Raw genomic sequence first — 25,568 nt, 5'->3', positions numbered from 1 at the left:
GCCTCATCTCGAGGGGCTTTTTCAGTTTATTCATGACCATTTGTATTTCTATAATGTTTATAGTTGTAGTATTTATTATATGCATATTTATATTTGTTTTAATTAAAACAAGTTTAGATTTGTTCACCTGGTTTATGTATGCATCACCATATGGGGTATAAGAATAGGACGTGTGTTTGGAAATTAGTTTGGATATAATTTTTCTGACCACACATCCTTATTATTGTTCATTTATTTGTTTGCTGGATATTAGAACTGGATTTAGAAATAGTTTTGAAACAAATCTTTGCGCTTAACAAACAAAATTAAATATATAGGCTGATGGATGTCTTCAGAATGCGTAAGGCAAGGCAAGGCAAGGCAAGGCATATGGCTTGTTCTTTATCCTTGTGCAGCAGATAGTTTATTTAACTATTTTCTCACTAGTGAAACGTTCAGTATTTCCACTTACAAAATCCGCCATCTAAATAGCAAATGTATTATGGTGCGACACAACTGACTCTTAAAGGGAATGAGAGGAGAGTCTGATAGGTTTGTTGCAGATTATGCTCAAAAAACACTAATAACTTATTAAGAAAACAAGCACAGCCCTATGCCAGGGCGCGGAACATATTTTTCTGAAAAAAAAAATTTTTACTGTTCAGTTTTTGGGTAAATCACAAAACATAAGAATCACCATAGACTTCTGAGCCTTGGAGGGTAGTGTGGTTTCATTTAATTGATGAAGAAAATGCACTAAAGAATGCCAATTAAAATAAATTTTGGCAAAATATAATACATATGACGGAATCGCTGTGGTGCAGTGGGTAGCACGATTGCCTCACAGCCAATAAGGTCACTGGTTCGAGCCTTGGCTGGGTCAGTTGGCTTTTCTGTGTGGAGTTTAAACATTCTCTTCATGTTCGCGTGGGTTTTGTTCAGGTGCTCTGGTTTCCCCCACAGTCCAAAGACGTGGTACAGGTGAATTGGGTAAGCTAAATTGTCTGTAGTGTGTAAATTGTCCATGGATGTTTCCCAGTGATGAGTTACATCTGGAAGGGCATCTGCCGACCAAACGCAATTTCATGGCAATTCGTAACTTTTTGATTTAGTGGCTAATTCGTATGATTTAGCCACTAAACTGACAAAACGTAAAATACTTATGTTTCCTCGTGAGATCAGGCTGGTAAAACATATGCTGAATAAGTTGGTGGTTCATTCCGCTGTGGTAACCCCAGATTACCAAAGGGACTAAGCCAAAAAGAAAATGAATGAATTAATATTTTGACACTCAGCTTCGTTTCTTTTTGATCAATGCCAGTGCTTTGTACTCTAACATTATGTCCAAAACATGTATGTCAATTCATATTTTTAGAATGTTTACATGTTTTATTTCAAATGTGCTTGCTTACTGTAAATGTTGTACGGCTAATATGGCTAAAGCTAGCATTCACTCTGTTTGTATAAGAACAGAAGACATTCGATGTCAACATATTTCATAAACACATGTACTATACATTGTTTGATCAAGTGAAAGTTGAACCTTTTATGAAAACTTATCTTTTAAATATGACCATTATGAAAATATAAGAGAACTGTACTTATAGTGTAAGGCCAGTACATTGGAACAAAGCAGTATCTTGCTAGTTTATGAGTTGAATTGATATTACTCCACAATATAAATGCATTTACTAGCATTTAGAAATGTTATTTCGTTCATTCTAGAAGTTGTGGCATCTCCCTCTGCAACTTTGTTGGACTGTTGATTTAATTTGGTCAATTTGACTGCATTAGATTCTCTTGTTTTGTTGTTTCTTGAGTGTCAGAATAACGTGTGAAGGCTCCGCCCTCTTCTGGAAAGCAGAAGCTTTGAATTTAAAGGGACACACACAAAATTTGGTGTGTGTTTTTGCTCACACCAAATGAGTTGTTAGTTGATAAGCTCATCTTCAGAGCTTTGCCACTCTGGTAACTACACCCATGATAAGAAAGTGTTATGAATAAACATATCAGACAATGAGTTTCACCTCATTAACAGGGCAAAGCTTGAAAGGCCTGCTTCAACGTGGCAGTACCGACAGTGGCTATTTTTAAACGTCTGGGTCAGTCTGTGTCCAAGGCAACCGTGTGTAGCTAAGGAAATCCTTCACTGTGGTCCCCGTCGATAGTAACATGCTGGCATCCAGTCTCACCCACACAGACCCTTCAGTGCCGCTGGATCTCTGCAGTGCAGACTCCTACTTGCTTTGACTGAGGTATTTACAAGCCTACTTTTCTGTCTTTGGAGGTTTGCAGACGTGACTGCAAGTTAGCTCTAGATTTACATGTGAATGGACACCCGGAAATAGCATTTTGTCTTCATTTAGTCACCACGCAACACTATTTCAAAACTGCATGGCATTCTCTTTCCTGTGAGACAGGATAGAAATATATTTTGAAGCATTATTCAGCTTTTGAAAATTATGACATGTAAATGCATACCAGAAAGAATGGGTCGTGAAAACAATTTCACTGAGAAATTTGTAGTAAATGTTATATTTAATATATATAAAAATAATTAGTATTAGGAAATTGAATTGATACATTCAATAAAAAAATGATTTTCGCTGTTTGTTTAAACTCCTTATATAAAATGAGCTTATGTTCAATCTACATAGATTTGCATATAAAGTTAACAAAGTTAACTTACTCGATTTCTGTTGGGACAACATGAATGAATTGTGTGGAACCCTGCATATTGTACAGTACATTTAATTAAATGTATATTTTGAAGTAGAAAGATAGTGAAAGATACAACAGTGTTTGCATGTGAAATAGTATCACACACATGCAGTATATCATCAAGTGACTGGAGGCTTGCACTCACTTTTGTGCACACTGAGAACTTTTAGTTAAATATAATATTTGTAAATAATATTATCTTTCTGTCAAAGACCTATAATTTCACTCCACAAGACATCATCAGGAGCTGCAGGAATTGATTTGGACTTAATTGTATGTGTTTATTTTTAATCTCAAAAACAGGCTACCATTGACCTGTGTTAGATTTTGCTATATTTGACTTAACCATTCTTGGGTGGCTCTCCAATGTATTAGATGACACTAATACTGTACATAAAACCAGTAAGCTGATCAAAATTCTTACATGGAGAAGACTTTATTGATGATAATGAATAGTGCAGGGCTTCAAGTAACTTAATCCAAAGTACTGTCTTTGAGACAGTACCTTATACTAGCTACGAACAAATTGTTCTGTGTTTACTAAGCTCAGCAGGACCCTCTCATCAGATGTTTGAGCTGTTGTTTTGTTTATACCTATTGAGATAGTAAAAGGGTCACACCCATCACAAAATGATCATTTAGTTCACACCTATCAGTTTGTATGTGGTTGAAGTAGGTCACCGCAACATACGGATAATTGATCACATCAGAGTTCATTCAATGTAAATGCAACGTCAACATGTATTCACTCATTACTTGTTTCTAACCTTTATGGCAGGGGTCTCAAACTCGCGGCCCGCGGGCCATTTGCGGCCCTCAGTGCAATATTTTGTGGCCCGCGCCGACAGCTGTACACTGACAGAATGTCAATCTATCCGTACACAGCGGTCACTGGCATTCCCTGCCCGCCATGTAAACAAAGGGGCGGGGATGCCGGTGACGTCACCACGCACCCCGCCCCTTTGTTAGACGCTGTGACGGGCGGGAAGTGTTAGGAGGGAACTCGCGCCGGCCAGAACCAAGGTAAGGTAAGGTTCCCGCCCCTGCCTGCCACTTAGCTACCTATCTGCAGCCTGCCACCTACCTAGCTACAGCCTGCATCTTATATATATTATAGGTAGATACAGACTGGTACAGACTGATGTGACTGGAGTGGGGTGGGGGTGTTTTATTTATACATATATACGCCTTTTTTTTAGGTAAGGGCAGGCACGTGCACACATAGGGCTCAACCTGTGCAGTGCACATGCCCTTTTTATTCTTGGATAGAAAGTGCCCTTACAAAATGATCAAAAGTGTCCCCGCGACGCGGCACACCTTCGGTCCCGCCCTTCAGTAGGCGCGCGACAACACAGCTCTTGAGTACGCGCGCGACAACACAGCTGATCAGTACGCGCGCGACAACACCGCTCTTCAGTACGCGCGCATCCACTCTGCAGTGGGTGAGGGAATGGAAGTTTTGAGTGAGTTCCCTCAAGCCATACTGAGGGTCTCAACTGCTTCCGCTCTAAAGCCAAATGTGGTTCAGATTTGTGAGAAGAAGCGCTGTCAAGTCTCTGGCAGCAAGGAGTAGGCAAAAGATGCCATGTTCAGAAGAACGGTTCATAATCTTCACTCAATGTTATATTAATGTTCAGGACACTTCATGTTCAGAAGAAAAAATTGAAACTGTTAATAATGACATTTGAGGACTTTTTTTTTGTGAAATCCCTTATGCGGCCCAGCCTCACTCAGACTTTGCCTCCTGCGGCCCCCAGGTAAATTGAGTTTGAGACCCCTGCTTTATGGCTTTCTTTCTAGTGTTAAAGGTCTCATGAAATAAAAACAATCAGATTTCAGTCTGTTTTAAGGATATCCATAAGCTAGTGCACTAAAAACAGACAAAGGTGACAAAATTTGCTTTTAGAAGATATAAAATTGATATAAACATGTAAAGCTTGAAGTTTGTCATTTAATTTTGTCACAACATTTTTTTACATCACCCCCATACTTCAGTTTCTCATCAAATCTTGACCAATCAATTTTTCTCTAGTATCTGAAATGTCCTGCCCCCTTTAAGATGCTTCTAATTTGATGCACTTGAGCTTGACCACTCTCACTGGCAGAGTAGTGATAAAAACAACACTATTGGCTGTTAAAGGGGAGAATAAAAATGCACATTTCAAAGTACTTCATGGGACCTTAAAAAAGGTGATATTTTGAATGAAGTTAGGTAATCTGACTTACTTAATGTGTGTTTTTCAGCGGAGTAAGTCAATGATGGGAGAATTTCTATTTTTTGTGTTTGATGGAAGAAAGAAATTCAAAAGTTTATAACCACATGAGGGTGAGCAAATTTAACTTTTTGGGTGAACATTTCCTTTAATACACCTCACACATTTCTGTTCAAATAATCCTTAGTAACAACAAGATAATCAGGATATTATCTAGGATTGTCGAAGGGGAAAAAATCGTCCCAAAACCATCCTGATTATCTTGTAGTGTGTACCCAGCTTAACTGGTCGATAATAATGTTGCTGCAGAACCAATAAGCATGTTGATCTAAGAACATGTTGTACTTCAATAAATTACCTTAAGCATGTCTCCTTGAAACAGTGTGATCAGGTTATACTATTTGTATCTGAACACACACAAAAGCAGAACTTGATTTGTGGAGAGAAGATAACCCTTAAACATTTACAAGCTTAAGTGGAATTTGTCAAGTTAGTATAAATATTTCAGGAGTTTCAAAACAACCTCATCCAGTTCCTTATCAGAGCTAACTTTATTGCACATATCAACAGCGTAACACATGAAAATGACTTTAATAGTGTCAGAGTTGTACTACAGCAGTAAAGCTTGTGAAATGAGGATTATCAAAAACACGCATTTATTTACAAATCACACTTACAACGTGACCTGAAACATCAACCACAATATATTATCAAACAATGAATAAACTGAACTCAGGGGTATAAATACACAAGACATGATTAAACTGAAAACATGATACAGGGGGACGACACGGATGGAACTGATGAAACTAACAAATGGTGGGAAAACAGAGCAAAGGAATCACATGACATAAACAGAAGCACATGAAACACAACACAAGGGACATCACACGACACAACAACTACATGAACACAGAATCGTGACAAATTGAACCTTGTGCAATAAAATAACTAAAGTAAAGATCTTAATGTTATTGTGCAAGTGAAGAGCTTCATATTATTAGCATTCCAGGTATTGTCATTTGGATATATTAGATAAACTCTTATTATGCTCCTCATATATAGCATTGCCAGAAAGGAAGTGGTTTGCCTATGGACATTATAGTAGCAGAATATTAAGTGAGCTGAGGGTTTCTCTAATCAACTACAGTATAGCTCTTGTGAAATGAAGTTGAGGAACGAAGAGTAGGTAAAACAAAGTGGATCTAAATGCAACTTTAATAGCATTTGCACAACAAGAGGACATTCATTCATTCACTCTCATTCACATGCAGTATGCCACTTCTTTGGACTTGTGGGGGAAACCGGACCACCTAAAAAGTTAGGTCCACTTTACAGTTCCAAGTTACGATGAGTCACTTTTTAAAAAAAGGCGGGCTTGGACAGAAGAGCATGGGGTTTGTGCATGTTTTCCCTGTTTGTTTTTCAGGTGCTCTGGTTTCCTCCTCAGTCAAAATATGAGGTTTAGGTGAAGTGTAAACAAAATTGGCTGTAGTGTATTTGAGTGAATGAGAGAGTGTGTGGGTGTTTTCTAAAGCTGGAAGGGCCCATACTGCAATAAACAAATTCCAGAGTAAATGGCGGTTCATTCCACTGTGGTAACCCCTGATAAATCAAGGACTAGGCCAGGGATGGGCAAACTTGATCCTCGAGGGCCGGTGTCCCTGCAGAGTTTTGTTCCAACACTAGTCAAACACACCTGAACAAATTAATCAGTGTCTTCAAGATCACTTGAACTCTATAGGGAGGTCTGTTTGAATAGGGTTGGAGCTAAACTATGCAGGACACTGGCCCTCCAGGATCAAGTCTGCCCACACCTGGACTAGGCCAAATGGTATTAAGTGACTTGTCAGTATTTTTCAGTAGTAATAAAATGCAAAACAGCTACTTTAAATTGTAGTAACATCTCACAGTATTTCTGTTTTTCTGCAATTTAATTCAATGTGCTGCCTTGGTGAGCACGAGCCACTTCAGAATACCTTCACTCAGTCTTGTATTTCAAAAATAATAATAAATAATAATAAAAAATATTGACAGCGTTTCATAAACTCCATTATTAAACACCAACTGCTTCACTCTCTGTAAAATATGTCCTTGCTCTAGGCACAATCCACTTAAACTCAGTAGCACTTTCAAACTCCTCGTACATGCCACAGTTCAACAGCAGTTCATTTCTCTCTTTTTTTTTCCCCCATCTCGCTCTCAAGGTTTTTGCTCATCCTTTGTATATGTCATTTTCGTCTAATTGTTTTGCTTTTAGAATGAGTCACCCGAACTGTCACCACATTGCTGCAGTCGTGCTGGGATAATCACTAGAGTCTGTGTGTAAGAAGGAGAACTGCAGGCTAACACTGAGTTAATGGAGAACGCCTTTACTCACTACTTCAGACTGAGACACTGCAGATTGAAGTGGACATCATTGACAGAGACCTAGAACAGAGAACGAACGCAATGTCACCTTGAAATCAAAGGGTCATTTAAGATCAGGAGCAGGGACAATGCTAGGATTTTCAATTTAGGGATGCTCAGCTCCCAATGAAGGTGTAATGGAAAAATAAAATTAAAATGAAATGAAATTATTGATTAATAGCTTATAACTTGGGGTATTCAACAGTAATCACATCTGGCTCATCTGGACTAATTTTGGGGCCCACGACATGCTGAGGATGAATGTATTTTTAATTATAATTTGCAATAAGTGATGCAATTATTAAGCTTTGTGTTTGCATCATTTAAATTCAGTTGATAGATCTGCACATTGTGCTTTTTTATCAGGGGTCGTCCAAAGAAAAGCAGTTGCATTAGACCTGTTGCATCTACCTTTTGAATGCATCAGTTGCCACCCTGTCCTAAATGGGATAGAATTTGATTAAGACAAATTGGAGGTGGAGGAGAAATGAGGTAAGTTCCCAGCAAACAATTTTGTCTTTAATAGATGTCTAATAGACATCTAAACGTAGACAACTTAGCTAAAGTAAGGCTAAACTTGGGCTGTCAGCAAAAATCTAGACATCTAAGAATAGGCAAAACTTGACTAGTCGTCATATAAGATTAGACAGACTTTGGTTTCTATCATACACCCTGCGCAATAAGGCGCAATATGTGTTTGGCGTGACGTTGCTATTTTCAGACCAACACCACAATAATTTTCACCATATTAATATTTATTCAAAAATGATAAGTCTGATTGGCATGAGAGGATATAGCTACAATCTTAAATGCAGAAGGCACATTTTGACCAAATTTGGGCCTTGTAGAAGGAGATGCGTTTGGTTTTAAGGATAGAGTAGTAAAACAGTATGTTGGCTTTTTAAAGCCAACATAAGTATCTTTACAAAAATAAAATAAATAAACAAATAAATAAATAAATAAATAAAGGGTTAAAATGTTTCAAAACACCTTTAAATTTTTTACATAAATATAAAACCGCTGCCTGCATGTCTTCTTCATCTCGGGGGGCTTTTTTAGTTAATTTATGACAACTTGCTTTTATGTAATGTTGTTATTATTATTATTAGCTGTATTATTTATGCATATTTATATTTGTTTTAATAAGAACAAGCTTAGATTTGTCCACCGGTTGGGTTTTGGACCATATGGGGCATATGTGTTTGGATATACTGTAACTCAGTTTTTTGACCACACTTTGTTGTTATTGTTCATTTATTCGTTTGCTGGAAATTAGAACTGAATTTAGAAAACGTTTTAAAACAAATATTTGTGCTTAACAAACAAAAATAAATATGTAGGCTAATGAATATCTTCAGTGGAGTGCATACAACATCATGTGAAGGAGTAAAGAGAGAAAAAGCGAAGAGAATGAAAAAAAAGAGGCAGAATGAAAGAGGCTCGTACTTAACCCTCGCACTGCAGATGGTCTGTTTAACTGTTTTCTTGCAAGTAAAGCGTTCCATTTTTCCACTTACAAAGTCTGCCATGTAAATAGCAAATGGATCATGGTGTGATGCAACTGACTCTTAAAGGAATGGGAGATGAGTCACTGATTGGTGTAATGCATGTCATTCTCAAACACACCCATAACTCATTAAAAGAATAAGCATGACCTTGTTGGACCATATGTCACCCAAACCTTATTTTTCCACATCTTTTAAAAACAAAAATGCTTGCTGGATTGGCTAAATATACTGTATAAACACATATTAATGTAGTCCCCATGATTACATAAGCGAGGTAACCTATGCCAAACTGGCTGATTATCTGATCCTGCTCTTCCCAAACCTTATTAATAAATCATCGAGACAAAAAATGCAAATATACAGATAATATAACAATCTATTGATAAACTTACACCTTGTGCTGTATTTCTGTTTTGCTCTGATAACACCTCATTCACACTAGCAGTGATTTTGTCGCTGCCTTTCGCTCTGAAGAGGGGTCTGGTTCCCTTGTGCAGTGCAATCTGAGCTGCATCCTATGCTTTTTAATACGCTCACCTAACTCCATCCCAATCCTATCCCTCACAGTGATGTCACTTTCTCCATTGAGTGTATTGTGTCTGACATTACATCACTGAGATATGCAGTCTCAGCTTGCATCATCAAGGCTGCATCCAGATACAAGTGGTCGGCGGATTGCAATTGAAGTTGCTACTGGACGTTTCTACCCTGAGGATGCTTAGGTAATGTTTATGATGATATTCACTGGGAGCAAATGAGTTAACGTGCCACTAAACATAAACATTAATCAGGAAAAACATGAAATATAAATGGATTCAGTTTAAAAAATGCTTAATTACAATCATGATCAAGAAAAAAAGTGTGTTCTTTGTCATTTTGGAAATTAAATTTCTGACTGCTGCAAATGCTGACATTGTGATAATTCATGCCACACACAAAAAAATATTTAATGGGTTTACTACATTTTTTTAGGTAACAGGTTGCAAACTATTTATATTGGCTGAATTTAAACAAACAAATTAGATTTAGTAATGTTTAACTTAATTGGTTTCTTTAAATTTAGCCCATATAAAACATTGTGCTACCAACAGAATATTTGTATGGTTATAGTTAGAGTTTGGGGTAGGTTTGGGTAATATTACAAATACATATCACACCACTCTACGTCAAAATTATGCTGGTAGTGTTGCACCCCTGGAAAAAGGGAATTTAATGAACAATCATCAGACACAATATCTCAAGCTGCTGTTTGCGTTTTGTATTAACGTTGTCACACAGTGCAGTTTTTCTTTAAAAATTAATACATAAACAAATAAACACATTAATACATCAAATTACATCAATATATTTTGAACACAGTGCTACAAATGTTTTTTTTTCTTTTAAAGTAACACTCTAAGTAACTTATTTGTACATTCACAACTATAATCAATCATTTCCTTTGATGAAAATACTTTCAAACAGTTCAAACAGTTAACATCAACAGTAACTGTCTCTGATCATTTTCCATTTTAATCATAACCTCTTTCATACAACACACTCTTTCAAATAACAATGAAACAAAGTATGTTTAATTTAACTTGTAACACCGAGAGATATGCATCAACACATAACTGTGGTTAGCATGTACTGCGGTTAGCATGTACCCACCGATTAGAACCTTTTACAAAAAAAAAAAAAAAAACACAATAACACAATAAACCCTTTACCACATTTGTATATATTTAAAACATTTCTGTGTATTTCATACCTGGAAAAGAGGAATTTAATGAGTAATCATCAGATTCATCACATTAATTAATGTAAGTTAAGTAATGTAATGACGTATGTAGTACTGTTTCCGGGTCCAAGCCGCCACTCATTTGAGTTGAGAAACTATTTGTTTATGATCACTTTTAATTCATATAACACATTATAGTTAATTTTATATAAAGTCATAGTGTACACAACAATCTCTGGGCTTGCTGCATCACAAACACCAAAATTTTAACAATTTATAAAAAAATTTATCACTTTCTGGCCATCGGTCATTAGGCATGGACATATATATTGCGATCGTGATTTTCAAAAGCATTAAATCGCTTTGTAAATGTTTATAATTATCATTTCATGAGTCTCCCCATGCAGTTGAATAGAGCGCTTGGACCCGGAAGCTGCTTTGCGTGACGGCACACTTAACAAGCGGATTAACGTTGTCACACAGTGCAGTTAAACAACCCCTACTATCTGCAGCTCTAGATTTCCCCTAGCGGACACTCCATGAATTACGTTTGTAATTTTCTCAGGCAGTTATTCAAAACATATAGTCAAAAAGTATAGATCATATCGATTTTTAACTCTTCTTTGTATTTGTTTTTTTAACGAATCCAATTTATTTAATACTATATTTTAATAATCATATTGATCTTTAAACCACTACAGTAGCACAATCTGATGGGTAGCATATTTTATCATCATCATAAAAAATTTGAAAAAGTAGCAGAAGCTAGATTTTTCCGATGAATCATCTGTTGAACTGCATTCCAATCATCACGTATACTGCAGAAGACCTATTGGAACCCGCATTAGCCCAAGATTCTCATAGAAATCAATCAAGTTTGGTAAAGGAAAAATCATGGTTTGGAGTTACATTCAGTGTTGGGGCATGCGAGAGATCTGCAAAGTGGATAGCAACATCAACAGCCTGAGGTATCATTGGAGACATTTGTGCTGCCCATTACATTACAAACAACAGGAAAAGGCAAATTCTTCAGCAGGATAGGCCTCCTTCTCATACTTCAGTCTCCACATCAAATTTCCTGAAAGCAAAGAAGGTCAAGTTGCTCCAGGATTGGCCAGCCCAGTCACCAGACATAAACATTATTGAGATGAAGATAAAGGAGGAGGCATTGAAGATGAATGCAAAAAATCTTGATGAACTCTGTAAGTCTGCAAGAATGCTTTCTTTGCCGTTCCAGATGACTTTATTATTAAGTTATTTGAGTCATTCAAAGATGTATAAATGCAGTCCTCCAAGCTCATGGGAGTCATAAACAATATTGACTCTTTTTCCACTGCACCATGACTTTATACTCTATACTGTACATAGTTTCTGTTAAGTGACAAGACTTTTGTTTAAGCAAAGTCAAACCTTACTGTCCTAATTAAGTAATTAAAAATCAAGGCATGATCACATTTTATTTGGTAAAATAAGCGTAATCTATCAACTTCATATAAGAAAGAACAATACTAAATATACTGTCTTGTCCATAGACACTGCGTTAGAAAGGCCTCCCATAAACAGGAATTATTATTATTTTTTTTTTTTGTAGTTTAATGCAAAGTTGACTTAAATACATATAAACATTCATTCATTCATTTTCTTTTCGGCTTAGTCCCTTTATTAATCTGGGGTCGCCACAGCGGAATGAACCGCCAACTTATCCAGCACATTTTTACATGCCCTTCCAGCCGCAACCCATCTCTGGGAAACATCCACACACACTCATTTACTACTGACATTTTAGCCTACCCAATTCACCTGTACCACATGTCTTTGGACTGTGGGGGAAACCAGAGCACCCGAAGAAAACCCACACGAATGTGGGGAGACAAATAACCATTCATACATTTAAAGAAAAAAAAATCTAAATATTAAAAACTTTCAAGGATTTAAGATGCTGTTGAGTGTTTAACTCATCATAACAGTCTAATGAAAAGGGTCCGTTCATCAAAACTTTCTTACTAAAATGTATTAAAACTTTAGCCTCCGAAGTCAATTTTTAAACCAACAGCCAGCTATTAAAATAATTTTTTACCCAACAGAAATGTTTGCCACACACTGGAATTTCGAGGAAACAAGTATTTTAGTCCACTGGAAGAGTTTTGCAATTGAGACAGCCCTTAAAATGGCATACTCCCTTATCAGTGCCTTGATTACTAAATAAGGCAGCTGATTGAGACACTGTTGCTGCCATTTGCTGTTCACATTCTTTAGCAATGTATATAAAACAATGTAAAGACAGGACACAGCATGTATGACACACATGAGAGCATTCCAGTTATTGGATGCTAACAGCCAGGCCTGTAGGGAGTTGACCTCAATGTTAATGCACTGTATATGTTAGTTCAGTGGCCAGTGTTTACCTTAAGACTTGGACTTGGTCAGTCCCCCATGTTGTCATACTGAATGGTTTGCAACCACACAAGGGAACAGATTGAAGCTGTTATACTGAAATCATCTTTTGCTTTTGACACAATTGATGGCTGAGAGGCTGAGAAGTGATTTGCTTTTCTATTATGGCTGATATCTAGCAGAGAAGTGCTGCTATTTATGGCCTCAAACTCTTTCCCAGGTCGATGATGCTCTTGTTTTGTTTTCAGGTGTATGTTCACACACATAAAAACAGAACATTAATTTAGGTTCCTTTACTGGTGCCCACAAAAATTGTATTGAATATTTTTAACTGTCAGGAAATTAGATGCATATTTTTACGTCTTGACCTTATAATTTTAGTTTAAAATTAAATTAAAATTATTAAATATATTATGTTAACATATTTATTTATTTAGTCATTTTTATTCTTTTCGGCTTTGTCCCTTTTTTAATCTGGGGTTGCTACAGTGGAATGAACTGCCAACTTATTCAGCATATGCTTTACGCAGCGGATGCCCTTTCAGCCGCAACCCATCTCTGGGAAACATCCATACACACTCATTCACACTCATACTCTACAGACAATTTAGCCTACCCTATTCACCTGTACCGCATGTCTTTGGACTGTGGGGGAAGCAGGAGCACCCGGAGGAAACCCACGCAAACACGGGGAGAGCATGCAAACTCCACACAGAAACGCCAACTGACCTAGCCGAGGCTCGAACCAGCGACCTTCTTGCTGTGAGGCGACCGCACTATACTGCGCCGTGTCGCCATGTTATATTATCCTCCTGAGATCCAAAGAATTTATTTTTTGTTTGTTTGTTTTTTGATTTCCTACATCCTTTGAGTTAAAAAAATCTAAAATTTAGAGTTTTTACATTTTTTATTTTTTTTTAATTTTACACAGGTACATTTTAGTTCGAAACAACCGCCAAACTCAGACAACAAAACTGTTCAGGATATGGTTATAAAGGGATATTGATCCAATATTATTGTAACAAAAACTAAACAAAAGCCATTTTTTTCCTTTTGTATTGAAATTCCTGAAACTGTTTAGTCTGAAAGAGAGCCAAACTCAAAAAAAAAAAAAAGAATGGATGTTAATCCAAAACAAATTTAAGATAAAAACGATTTAAAACTGACTGTCATTCTCTAATTGTCTCTTATTGTCTGATTGTCAGATTCTAAATCAGTCGCCCTTAACCATCTTATAAAGAATCCTCTCTGCTTCAGTTCTGCCCACTACAACATGCAGTCATTAATTACATTAAGATGGTCCTGGTGTCCATTATAGTGGACATTCAAAAAAAGGACGATATTTTGAAACTCAAACAAGTTAACAGCTTTGAAAGCTAAATGTTTTGTTCCTGACACTTTAGTAAGCAAATATGTATGTTATAATAATAGTAAAAAAAAAACATTTAAAAAGCTAAATTTTTACATACCTTTCTCCTTTCCATAAAAAGTGCTTGTTTGTATGTCGGTATATTTTGGATGCAGTGTAAGAAGTCGTTCCTAGCATGCCAGCCAATCAAATGACATATTACTATAAAGCCCAGGATGTCCTCTGAACAGTAAAAGGCAGTTTCTCAATTCCAAGAATGCAGAGAACAGACTTGCGTTCTTGTGGAGACCGGTCTTGCCAGGTCTCCTCGGAAGAACAAACTCAGGAGACCGCGAGGGCAGAGAACTCATCCTTTGAGAAATGAGATGCTGCGTTCTTCCTGATGGTCACATGACCTTCACATGTTTTAAATGGTAAATAATTTAAACATTACAGCATTTATACAACGATTGATTGTTTTTCCTCTTTTTGAAATATATAATTTGCATAAAAACATTATAAATATACTCTGCACAATATAAATAAAACAGATTTTAAAACAATTTCAGCAAACAAACACCCTTAATGTGTTTGTTCCTTTATTAAGATGTTCATGGTAATGTTTATATTCACCGTTTCATTTAAGGAAACTCCTGAAGTAAATAAGTTATATCTCTGAACTTTAATTATAAATCTAAATAAAATGCTGCGCTTCCCACCTCCAGTCACAATGACTTCTAGGACTTCCAGAGCGAGTTCGGTGCTCAAGTATGCATCGGTGCGTCCTTGATATCAAGATGACATCCGGGAAGTTTCACGCGTCCTCCGTACTTGCGATCTTGAGTATTGGAACTGAACTTTGGCAGCTGGTGATGACGTTGCACGAGAACACGAGGACCCAAGACCGCTGAAGAACGCATATTGAGAAACAGCCCAAGACTTGACAGAGTAGCTAAAAAAAATCAAAGAAAATTCAGGAAAAACCAATGTCAAATCAATGAGCGGGGTCTCAGGAGGATATATTATATTATATTATATTATATTATATTATATTATATTATATTATATTATATTATATTATATTATATTATATTATATTAACTTAAGTTATGAGGAACATGTTATAGTTAAGATTTAATTTAGCTAACAAAAAAACATTTGACTCAACCTTTTTTACCCGAAAGCTTTCATTTACTGAGATATATCAGTTGTGACAACTAGCGTCTCTCCTAATGTTTTACAAAGCAATCATTCAGCAGGTCCTGGAGGGCAGACAGAAGTCATAGTTTACACCCTCCCCCCCTCCCCTCTGTATGCGTAAATGACTTAAACATGATATGCTGAATTAAGCGCTTATCAGGAATGCTTTACCAATAGCAAACTGTTCATTAAACATGCATTAATGGCTAATTGACCATAGCATTACCATTAAAAACATGCCTGTATTCAAAAAGTATCTGTCTAAAAACTAATTAAAATCTGGATGGATTATGCGAAGCTTTCAAGTAGTAAACTTCTCATATAGAATACTAAACAACAGTAAATATAGAAGGAACGTATTAATTCAAAATAATCATCAGTCTGAGGAACCGAGGTGAACTCAATCATTCAAGACAAATAAAAGACGCACTGTAGAGAAGAAATACACAGGCTTTGTATTAAATGAATCCCCCTTTCCGTTATTAACCATGATGATTAGCTAATTAATGCTGGAAAAGTTGCTCTCTAAACCTCCCACATAGGAGGAACCCGCAGCAGGGATCCTTCATCCCTAGAGAATCCAGTGTGAGGGAGGAACAGCTTTCCCAAACTCCTTCCCTCTTTCATTGCCTAGAGTATAAAGAGGAGAAGAGAAGCATGTAAGGGCCTTCCACAGGATGAAGAAAGGGGAACACGTCGATCTCAGCGTGTTTAACCAGGAGCGATGCTTATCTCTTCTGATGTTAGCTAACCAGGGGTTCGGATTACATGCATTTGCAGCACAAGAGCAACACCTACGCCTTCTGTACCGTTCGGGTTGGGAGGATTCAGGGGGGATGGAGGTGTAACAAGGAGAGGGGTAGAACTACTTCATGTTCAAAGAGTAGGTACAGTCTTGTTGCATCAGCTGTATAATTTATTTAGGTCTCAGTTTTATAAAGAACAGCCTGCCCACCAGACTCAGTTGTGATCGGCTTGCGTTTTGTGGTTGTTGATCCTGAAAATATGCAGAATGTACTGGAGCTTGGTACTTTAGGTGGTGCTGAAGTTTGTTCTGGTTTCAATATTAATAATTAAAAGATTGAAATAAAAATAAATCCAACACATATATGCATATATACAATTGAAGTCAGAATTATTAGCCTCCCCTGAACTATTAACCCCCGTTTATTTTCCACCAATTTCCGTTTAACGGAGAGAAGTGTTTTTTACACATTTCTAAACATAATAGTTTTAATAACTAATTTCTAATAACTGATTTATTTTATATTTGCTATGATGACAGTAAATAATATTTTACTAGATATTTTTCAAGACACTAGCATTCAGCTTAAAGTGACATTTATTGGCTAAACTAGGTTAATTAGGTTAACTAGGCAGGTTAATGTAATTAGGCAAGTTATTGTAAAATGATTGTTCAGTAAACTATGGAAAAAACTATAGCTTAAAGTTTTTTTTTAACTTCTTTTAGTCTTGCCAAAATAAAACAAATAAGACTTTCTAATAATTCTGACTTCAACTGTACATGTACAATTAAAATCAGAATGATTTGCCCTCCTGTTAAATTTTAATTAATTTATACTTTCCATTAATTTCTGTTTAATTGAGAGATTCTTTTTTTTTCAACACATTTCTAAGCATAATACTTTTACTAACTAATTTCTAATAACCACTAGTTATTAGTTATAACTTTACTAGATATTTTAAAGTTAATAGACAGCTTAAAGGGTCATTTAAAGGCTTAACTAAGTTAAATAGGTTAACTAATCAAGTTAGAGTAATTAAGCAAGTCATTGTATAGCAATGGTCTGTTCTGTAGAAAATTGAAAAATGTATTGAAATATTAGTTAAGGGGGCTAATAATACTGACCTTTAAATCTTTTTTTTTTATCTAGAAGAAAAAATATTATCAGAAATACCATTAAAAATTCCTTGCAATGTTAAACATCATTTAGCAATATTTGTGATATTAATTAATGATTTGCGATAACTTAAAAACTGAATTAATTATATTTACACTTGAGTTGTATCTCATGAGCATTTTGATTTTGCTGAATTAACTTTAAAATATTTCTGTTCTTCAAATTTATTCAATCTGTGGCAAAGGCTGAACTGCTGTAAATGCATATCAGAACAAACCCCAAGTTATGCGTTCAAAGCAGCAGCCTGCAGACACAGGATTGTGTTGAAACACAGATTTGAGAAGGCTTTCTTAAATTTATGTTTCACTGGAGGCCCAACGTAGCACATGGCCTCCATAATCCTGAGCGAATGTTTGGAACAACCAAAACTATTCCTAGAACTGGCCCTCTAAAAGAAAGAAAGAAAGAAAGAAAGAAAGAAAGAAAGAAAGAAAGAAAGAAAGAAAGAAAGAAAGAAAGAAAGAAAGAAAGAAAGAAAGAAAGAAAGAAAGAAAGAAAGAAAGAAAGAAAGAAAGAAAAATAGAGAGAGAAAAAAAGAAAAAAAGAAAGAAAGAAAAAAAGAAAAAATAGAGAGAGAAAGAAAGAAAGAAAGAAAGAAAGAAAGAAACATAGAGAGAAAAAGAAAGAAAGAAAGAAAAATAGAGAAAAAAAGAAAGAAAGAAAGAAAGAGAAAGAAAAAATAGAGAAAGAAAGAAAGAAAGAAAGAAAGAAAGAAAGAAAGAAAGAAAAAATAGAGAGAAAAAGAAAGAAAGAAAGAAAGAAAGAAAAAAAGAAAGAAAGAAAGAAAGAAAGAAAGAAAAAATAGAGAAAGAAAGAAAGAAAGAAAGAAAAATAGAGAGAAAAAGAAAGAAAGAAAGAAAGAAAGAAAGAAAGAAAGAAAAATAGAGAAAGAAAGAAAGAAAGAAAAAATAGAGAGAAAGAAAGAAAGAAAAAAAATAGAGAGAGAGAAAGAAAGAAAAATAGAGCGAAAAAAAAGAAAGAAAGAAAGAAAGAAAAAATAGAGAAAGAAAGAAAGAAAGAAAGAAAGAAAAATAGAGAGAGAAAGAAAGAAAGAAAGAAAGAAAGAAAGAAAGAAAGAAAGAAAGAAAGAAAGAAAGAAAAAATAAATGAAGAAAGACAGCAAAAAGAAAGAACGAAGGAACTACCAAAAGAAAAAATGAAAGAGAAAGAACAAACGAACAAAAGAGCGCACGAGCGAAGGAAAGAAAGAAAGAGAGCAAAAAAGAAAAAAAGAGAGAGAAAGAAAGAGAAAATAATAAACAAAGCAAAATAAAGAAAGAAGGAAAGAAAGAAAGAAAAAGAAAGAACGAGCAAATGAAAGAAAGAAAGAAAGAAAGAACGTAAAAGAATGAAATAAAAATAAAGAAAGAACCAATGAAACAGCGAACAAGCGAAAGAAAGAAAGATAAAAGAAAGAAAAAATAACGAATGAACAAACAAGCAAAAGAAAGAAAAAATATAGAAAGAGACAGAAAGAAAAAGAGAAAGAAAGAAAAATAAATAAAAAGAAAGAAAGAAAAAAGAACGAATAAACGAACAAGCGAAAGAAAGAACGAATGAACAAACGAAATAGCGAGTGAGCGAGCACACGAACGACCGAAAGAAAGAATGAATGAACGAAAGAGCGAATGAACGACAGAAAGAAAGAAAGAAAGGAAGGAAGAAAGAAAGAAAGAAAGGCTATACTTACAGATTTAAATATGTACAATTATGTTTCTCTTTTTTCTCCTTTGCAAATATCTTATATCAGACTGTATCTTCTAGCTATGATGAATGCCACAAGTAGCTGTCATTGAAGATTTCCAAATGATGGACAGAATGGTTTGAATTTATCAAAGTGATTTCATCACCATTGTGACAAATGCTGACACACCGCTCGTTCTCCATTTCCATGGATATCAGTTCATTTGAGAAGCAGCTTGAGGGAGCACATTAAGGGCAAGTATGAAAGCATCAGTCGTGCAGATCAGCTTCTTATGTGTCTCATTCTACCTATTCCTGTCTGTCAGAGCATAATGGTGATTTTAATGCTATTATTCAAATAACAAGAGCTGAAACCCTCTCGCCATATTGGAGTGATATGACTGTGCACTGCACCTGAAGTCATAAGATCTCATTGTACACGGCTGACTGATGTGAGCTGAATTGGACTTGACATCATGACACTGTACCTGAGTATGACTGGAGAAATAGATGAGTCAGAGTAAAAATGCCTCGTTGAACATTTTGTTCTTGCCGCTTCAGTTTAGGCTCAGGGCTGTAAACTATGGTCAAGTGAATACTGAATGTATTTTTAAAAATAAATAAATTTTATATATATATATATATATATATATATATATATATATATATATATATATATATATATATATATATATATTTATTTTTTTTTTTTTTTATTGAGTTATTTTTTAGTTTTAGAATTTATTTAATGGCGATGCGGTGTCGCAGTGGGTAGCGTTGTCGCCTCACAGCAAGACGGTTGCTGCTTCGAGCCTGGGTCCATTGGCATTTCTGTGTGGATTTTCTCCACATGTTCCAGCTCCGGTTTCCCACACATCCTAAGTTCAAGTGCTATTAATGAATTGGATAAACTAAAATTGTCCGTAGTGTATGTGTGTGAATGGGTGTATATGGGTATTTCCAGGGATTAATTTGTGCTAGAACAAGCCAGATCCGGATCTGGCACCTATAAAATCTGATCCGACACCTAATTTTACAAATACTCCTCCACACACATGCACCCCGCCCCACCCTGCTTTTCACTGTCTTCTGTGATTCCTCAGCCCTCTTCACTTTTCGTCCCCTTTTTTATCTATTCAATGTCCATTTCTGAATGGGCAATTACCTGGGCATACTCTTGCTAATCAGGACCCCAACAGGAAGTAAACTAAAGCCTATTGAAGGCAAGCCTGAAATCATTAGTTTAAAAAGAATAATGGCTAATGCTAAAAATGCAGTAAGCAGGGAAGGAGACTAAAAGCCACCATTTGATTTGCTAAGACATGCTTCTTGTGACCAAGATAACATTACTGGTTTTGCAACGGTAAGTTAAATGCATTTTCAGCTCCCCCATAGTAAGACAATTTTTGGAGTAAACAGAGTAGCTAACACTAATTTCAAGCATTAAGAAAAACTAGTTTTACCTCAGATTCTTGATTAAATATGTAATGATTGTGCAGAGTGATGCTTGATTAATAAGCATAAAATAAGGTACTTATTGGCATGCACGCTGGCATACGGGAGTCTTAACTGTTGGAAACAATTTGTCAGAATAGATGAATAATTTGCAGTGGCCTGCCGTAGGATTTTGTAACCTACTTCCAAAACTTTGAAAAGCATTTATCAAAGTGTTTTTTAATTATTGGTTATTTTTATCACCTTATACTTAAATACGTCATGGAATATTTACACTTTGCAAATTCATTTGTCACACTGCAGGACTTTTAAAAAGAAAAGAATGGAGGCAAACAACTAATGTTATTAATCTGTGTTGTTGGCAGCTACCCATTGTGATTTTAACATAATTTATGATTTATGAGTAAAGCATTTGTTTTCAAACTGCAGAGACTGTCAAGAGTCCCTACTTGTACCTTTTAGCATTTTGACGCAAGATGCTTTCAATTCTTAAATTCCCATCCATCTGTACATCCATCAGTTCATTCATACATTGAAATATCTATCTACCCATCCATCCATTCACCAATCTAGCTGTATACCCATACATCAATACATCCATATCTACATCAATACATTGATCTATTCATTCATCCATCGGTACATCCATCCATCGAAACAGCCATCCATCCATCCATCTGTATATCCATCCATCCATCTTTATATCCATCCATTCATCCATCTAACTGTATATCCATACATCAAAACATCCATCCATACATCTGTCCATCCATCCATTCATCTATCTGTAAATCTATACTTTAAAACATCCATCCATCTGTAAATCAATACATTGATTAATTCATTCATCCATCGGTACATCAATACATCAAAACATCCATCTATCAATCGATCCATCTGTACATCCTTCTGTACATCCTTCCATCCATCTGTAGATCCATATGTACATGCATACATCGATAATTCATCTGTCTGCCAGCCATCCATCCATTTATCCATCTGTACATCTATACATTGAAACATCCATCCATCCATTCATCTAGCTGTACATCTATACATCAAAACATCCATCCATCCATCCATCCGTGCATCAATACATTGATCCGTCCATCTGTACATCCATCCATTCATCCATACATTGAACCATACATCCATCCATCCTGCCATCTGTACATCCATTCAAACATCTATTCATCCATCCAGCTTTATATTCAAACATAAAAAGGTCCATCCTTACATCAATACATCGATCCATTCATTCATCCCTTCATTCATCCATCGGTACATTTATACATCAAAACATCCATACTACTGTATATCTTTCTGTACATCCATCTTTACATCCATCCATCCATCCATACATACGTACATGCATACATTAAAACATTCATTCATCTGTCTGCCAGACATCCATCTATTTATCCATCTGTACATCCATCCGTGCATCCATACATTGAAACATCCATCCATCTGTACATCCATCTTTACATTCCATCTATTATTTTAACCATTTAGCTGTGCATCTATACAACAAAACATGCCTCCATCCGTACGTCAATTCATTCATTCATTCATTCATTCATTCATTCATTCATTCATCCATCCATCCATCGGCACATCTATACATTGAAAAATCCATCCATCCATTCATCTGTCCATCCATCCTTCTGTACATCCATCCGCTGTCCATCATCCATCTATGTGTAAACATACTCTCTTTTGCTCTGCGTTGTGTAGTGAATGACGAGAGGACACCATTTTGAGTCTGCACAGAGAATGTTATTATGACAAATCGGCAGCTTCAGCTCATTACATTAAATGTACACTCCTTAGTTCAAGGTAAAGGTGGAAAAAGAAAAAGGCGAATGAAAGATGGAGAGAACGAGCGAGAGGCGCCACGGAAGGACGCGAAGATAGGAAAGGGAAAGAGAAAACTAGCTCTCACAATTAAAAAATTAGCTTGTGAACAGTGACAATCCACATATTACATTGTCAAAATAAAAATCATAAATGCATACCTGCACAGAGAATGTTATTATGACAGATCGGTAGCTTCAGCTCATTACAATAAATGTACACTGTCAACAAAAATAACATTCTACAATACAACAAACTGGTCTGTTTGAATAGGGTTGGAGCTAAACTATGCAGGACACTGGCCCTCCAGGATCAAGTTTGCCCACACCTGTGCTAAACGATGATTAGATAAATCAGGTTTTCCTTGAACTGGTCAAGATCTTGTATGTAAGTGTCAAAAAGCAAAGTTTGAACCAAAATACAAATTGTAGCCAATTATAAGTGTCAAGATTTGACACCAAAACAAAAATGCGAGCCAAGTTCGATTTGGAACAGGTAGAGCATACCTCCTTAGTTCAAGGTAAAGGTGGAAAAGACAATAGTGCAACAGGTTTGGCTGCTTGGACTATACCACCTTGACGTTAACCCAAGGGGGGGAGAAGAGGTGAAACCACTGTCACTTTAAAGACTCTTTTTACATTTATATTGTGAACACAAAACAATTTTATATGAACAGTAAGTAAACAGGAGGAAAATATAGTGAAATCAATATACCCGAAATAATCCTGTTGCACATGCATAAATCCATCCATCCATCCATCCACCCATCTGTACAACCATACATTGATACATTCATTCATCCATTTGCTAACCGGCCATCCATTTGTCCATCTGTACACCCATCTGTACATTCATACATTGAAACATCCATCCATCTTTACATCCACCCATCTATCTATCTATCTATCTATCTATCTATCTATCTATCTATCTATCTATCTATCTATCTATCTATCTATCTATCTATCTATCTATCTATCTATCTATCATCTATCAATAATCTATTTAGCTGTACCTCTCTACATCAAAACATCCATCCATCCATTCGACCATCAATCCACCAATCTATCCATATGTATATGAAGGGGAAAATGAATCAAATTTTTAAAGGTCATCTCTGGAAACGCACTGCAGATTGTTTTTTTTTTTTTCCTTTTCTTCTTCTTCCTTTTCGTCATTGTCTTTGCTTTAATAGAAATGCAACCGTGGGCCGATAGCGCCTGCACGATGACTACAAACACGAGGAGCACCTAACAAAACAACATTATCATTCCATGAGCATATAAATGTGCCTAGTACAACTCAACAAGCCTTCAAAACTCATCATAATTCAGTTCACTTCATTACACCATAAACCATCCAATGATTACAGCAATCCAAGGTCAGTATATAATTACTTTTATTAATTAGCCGTGCCGCAGCTGTGTTTTTGGTTTAAACCCAGCAGACGGTTTGATTTCCACCTACACATCCACTGTTTGGCTGCTTTTCTGTCTAATGCAGCCAACCGATATGTGTCTTCACTTATACAGGGATAAGAGCGGAGACACCGGTCTCTATATAGATGTCCCCGTTTTGAAAGTGTATTGATCACTATGGGAGCTTTTCATCACTCTTGCGCTCTCTCTATGCTTCTTCATGTGACAAATTGGCCTGCTTATCACACAAGACATTTTCCCTTACGAATCAAATTGTCCATTATCTATCACCGGCCCCCATCATCTCCCACGCGAACGCTGATGCAGAGACACCTCTAGTCATGCAAATCGCATTGCTACATTGCACTACCATTGGCTACGTTTATGTGATTAGTGTTTGTGCAGGTGGATGGTTTTAAAGTGCTCCAATATGCTATTTTAAAGGTTCTTAATTTAGTTTTGGAGGTCCATTCAGAATATGTTAACGGCTTTATAATATGCAATGGAAAATGTCTGAAAAGGATATGCACTCCTAGATTGCCTTGAATGGTCAGATGGTCTAGTTTGTTGTGATTAGTCTAACGTTCACACTTTGCGTTGTATATTATATTCAGTGGTGGACAGTATAAAGTATTTTTAATTCACTACTGCACTTAAATAATTGTTTTTAAGTATTTGTACTTTGTTGGAGTATTTTTGTTGGAAGCATTTACTTTTACTTTAGTACATTGCAAAATGAAAATCAACAACATTTACAAAGTTTTGTTGAGTTAAAAAAAGGTATTTCAAATTGGAAAAATCATATGATAGTGGTATTTGATTCATGAATGAGTGGAATTTTGTCAGATAATCTAATAAATCAGTTCACAAATTGCACTGAATTTGTAAGTTGGGCTTGATAATTTTATATAATGTTCTCCAGTAAACAACTCTTGTCTTTAAACAACAAATCTGATTAGTTATGATAAGTTAAGAGTAAGTTTCCAGTGATTTACAAACTCATTTTAAATAAGTCAAAATTGGGAGATCATGAGAGTTTGAATTGTCCATGACTGGTAGTGAAAAATGTAAGTTGCTTATATTTTTGGGGCTGAAAGGAAATTAACTGGGAAAAGTATAAGTTTACTGTATTATTAATTATCAATCTGCATGTTTTGAAAGTATACAAGTTTTGGTAAATGAAAAAAAAAAAAAGAACCTAAAAAAAAAAAACAAAGAACAACAACAACTTAAAGTACATAAAAAAATTTGGACTACTTTGACTGAAGTAAAATTGAAAAGGATGACTTTATATGTTTAATAGAATAGTATTTTAGTAGTATTTGCACTTTACAGGCTCTCATGCACTTGTTTAAATAGTGATACACACAGTAAATAATGTGTTGATTACATTGTATTATTCAATTCAATTCAATAAAATTCATCTTTATTTTTATAGCATTTGAACAATGTAGATGTCAAAGCAGCTTAACATAAGACTATAGTAAATTGAAACTATGTCAGTCCAGTTTTCAGAGTTTAAGTTCCGTTTAGTTCAGTGTGGTTTAATTTTCACTGCTGAAAGTCCAAACACTGAAGAGCAAATCCATCGATACATATCTCCATAAGTCCCAAACCATGCAAGCCAGTGATGAAATTATTGATTAATATATTAATTGATAGCTTGATGTTGTGCAAAGACATAGAGCTACACAATTCGTTCAGAGAAAGAAAAGCCAGAAAGGAGAATTTCTGTGGATTT

At 35.7% G+C, this 25,568-nt stretch overlaps 1 protein-coding gene across 6 annotated transcripts in view; it reads left to right on the top strand.

Annotated features, from left to right (window-relative positions):
* The window catches only part of gabrg3 (gamma-aminobutyric acid type A receptor subunit gamma3), a 234,166-nt gene that overhangs the window by 110,077 nt on the left and 98,521 nt on the right, over nucleotides 1-25,568 (top strand). For 2 of the 6 annotated variants that reach the window (XM_087257624.1, XM_087257625.1), the window contains exon 1: nucleotides 20,335-20,460. The exons of the other annotated variants lie outside the window; for them this stretch is intronic. The gene's annotated coding sequence lies outside the window, so the exon portion shown is untranslated. Of the gene's footprint in view, nucleotides 1-20,334; nucleotides 20,461-25,568 lie in introns of those variants that run through there. 6 annotated transcript variants of the gene reach the window in all.

This window comes from Danio rerio, chromosome 6 (assembly GCF_052040795.2).
Source record: "Danio rerio strain M-AB ecotype USA chromosome 6, GRCz13ab, whole genome shotgun sequence".
In the NCBI taxonomy this organism is placed as follows: domain Eukaryota; kingdom Metazoa; phylum Chordata; class Actinopteri; order Cypriniformes; family Danionidae; genus Danio; species Danio rerio.
This window is presented reverse-complemented; position numbering and strand designations above follow the sequence as displayed.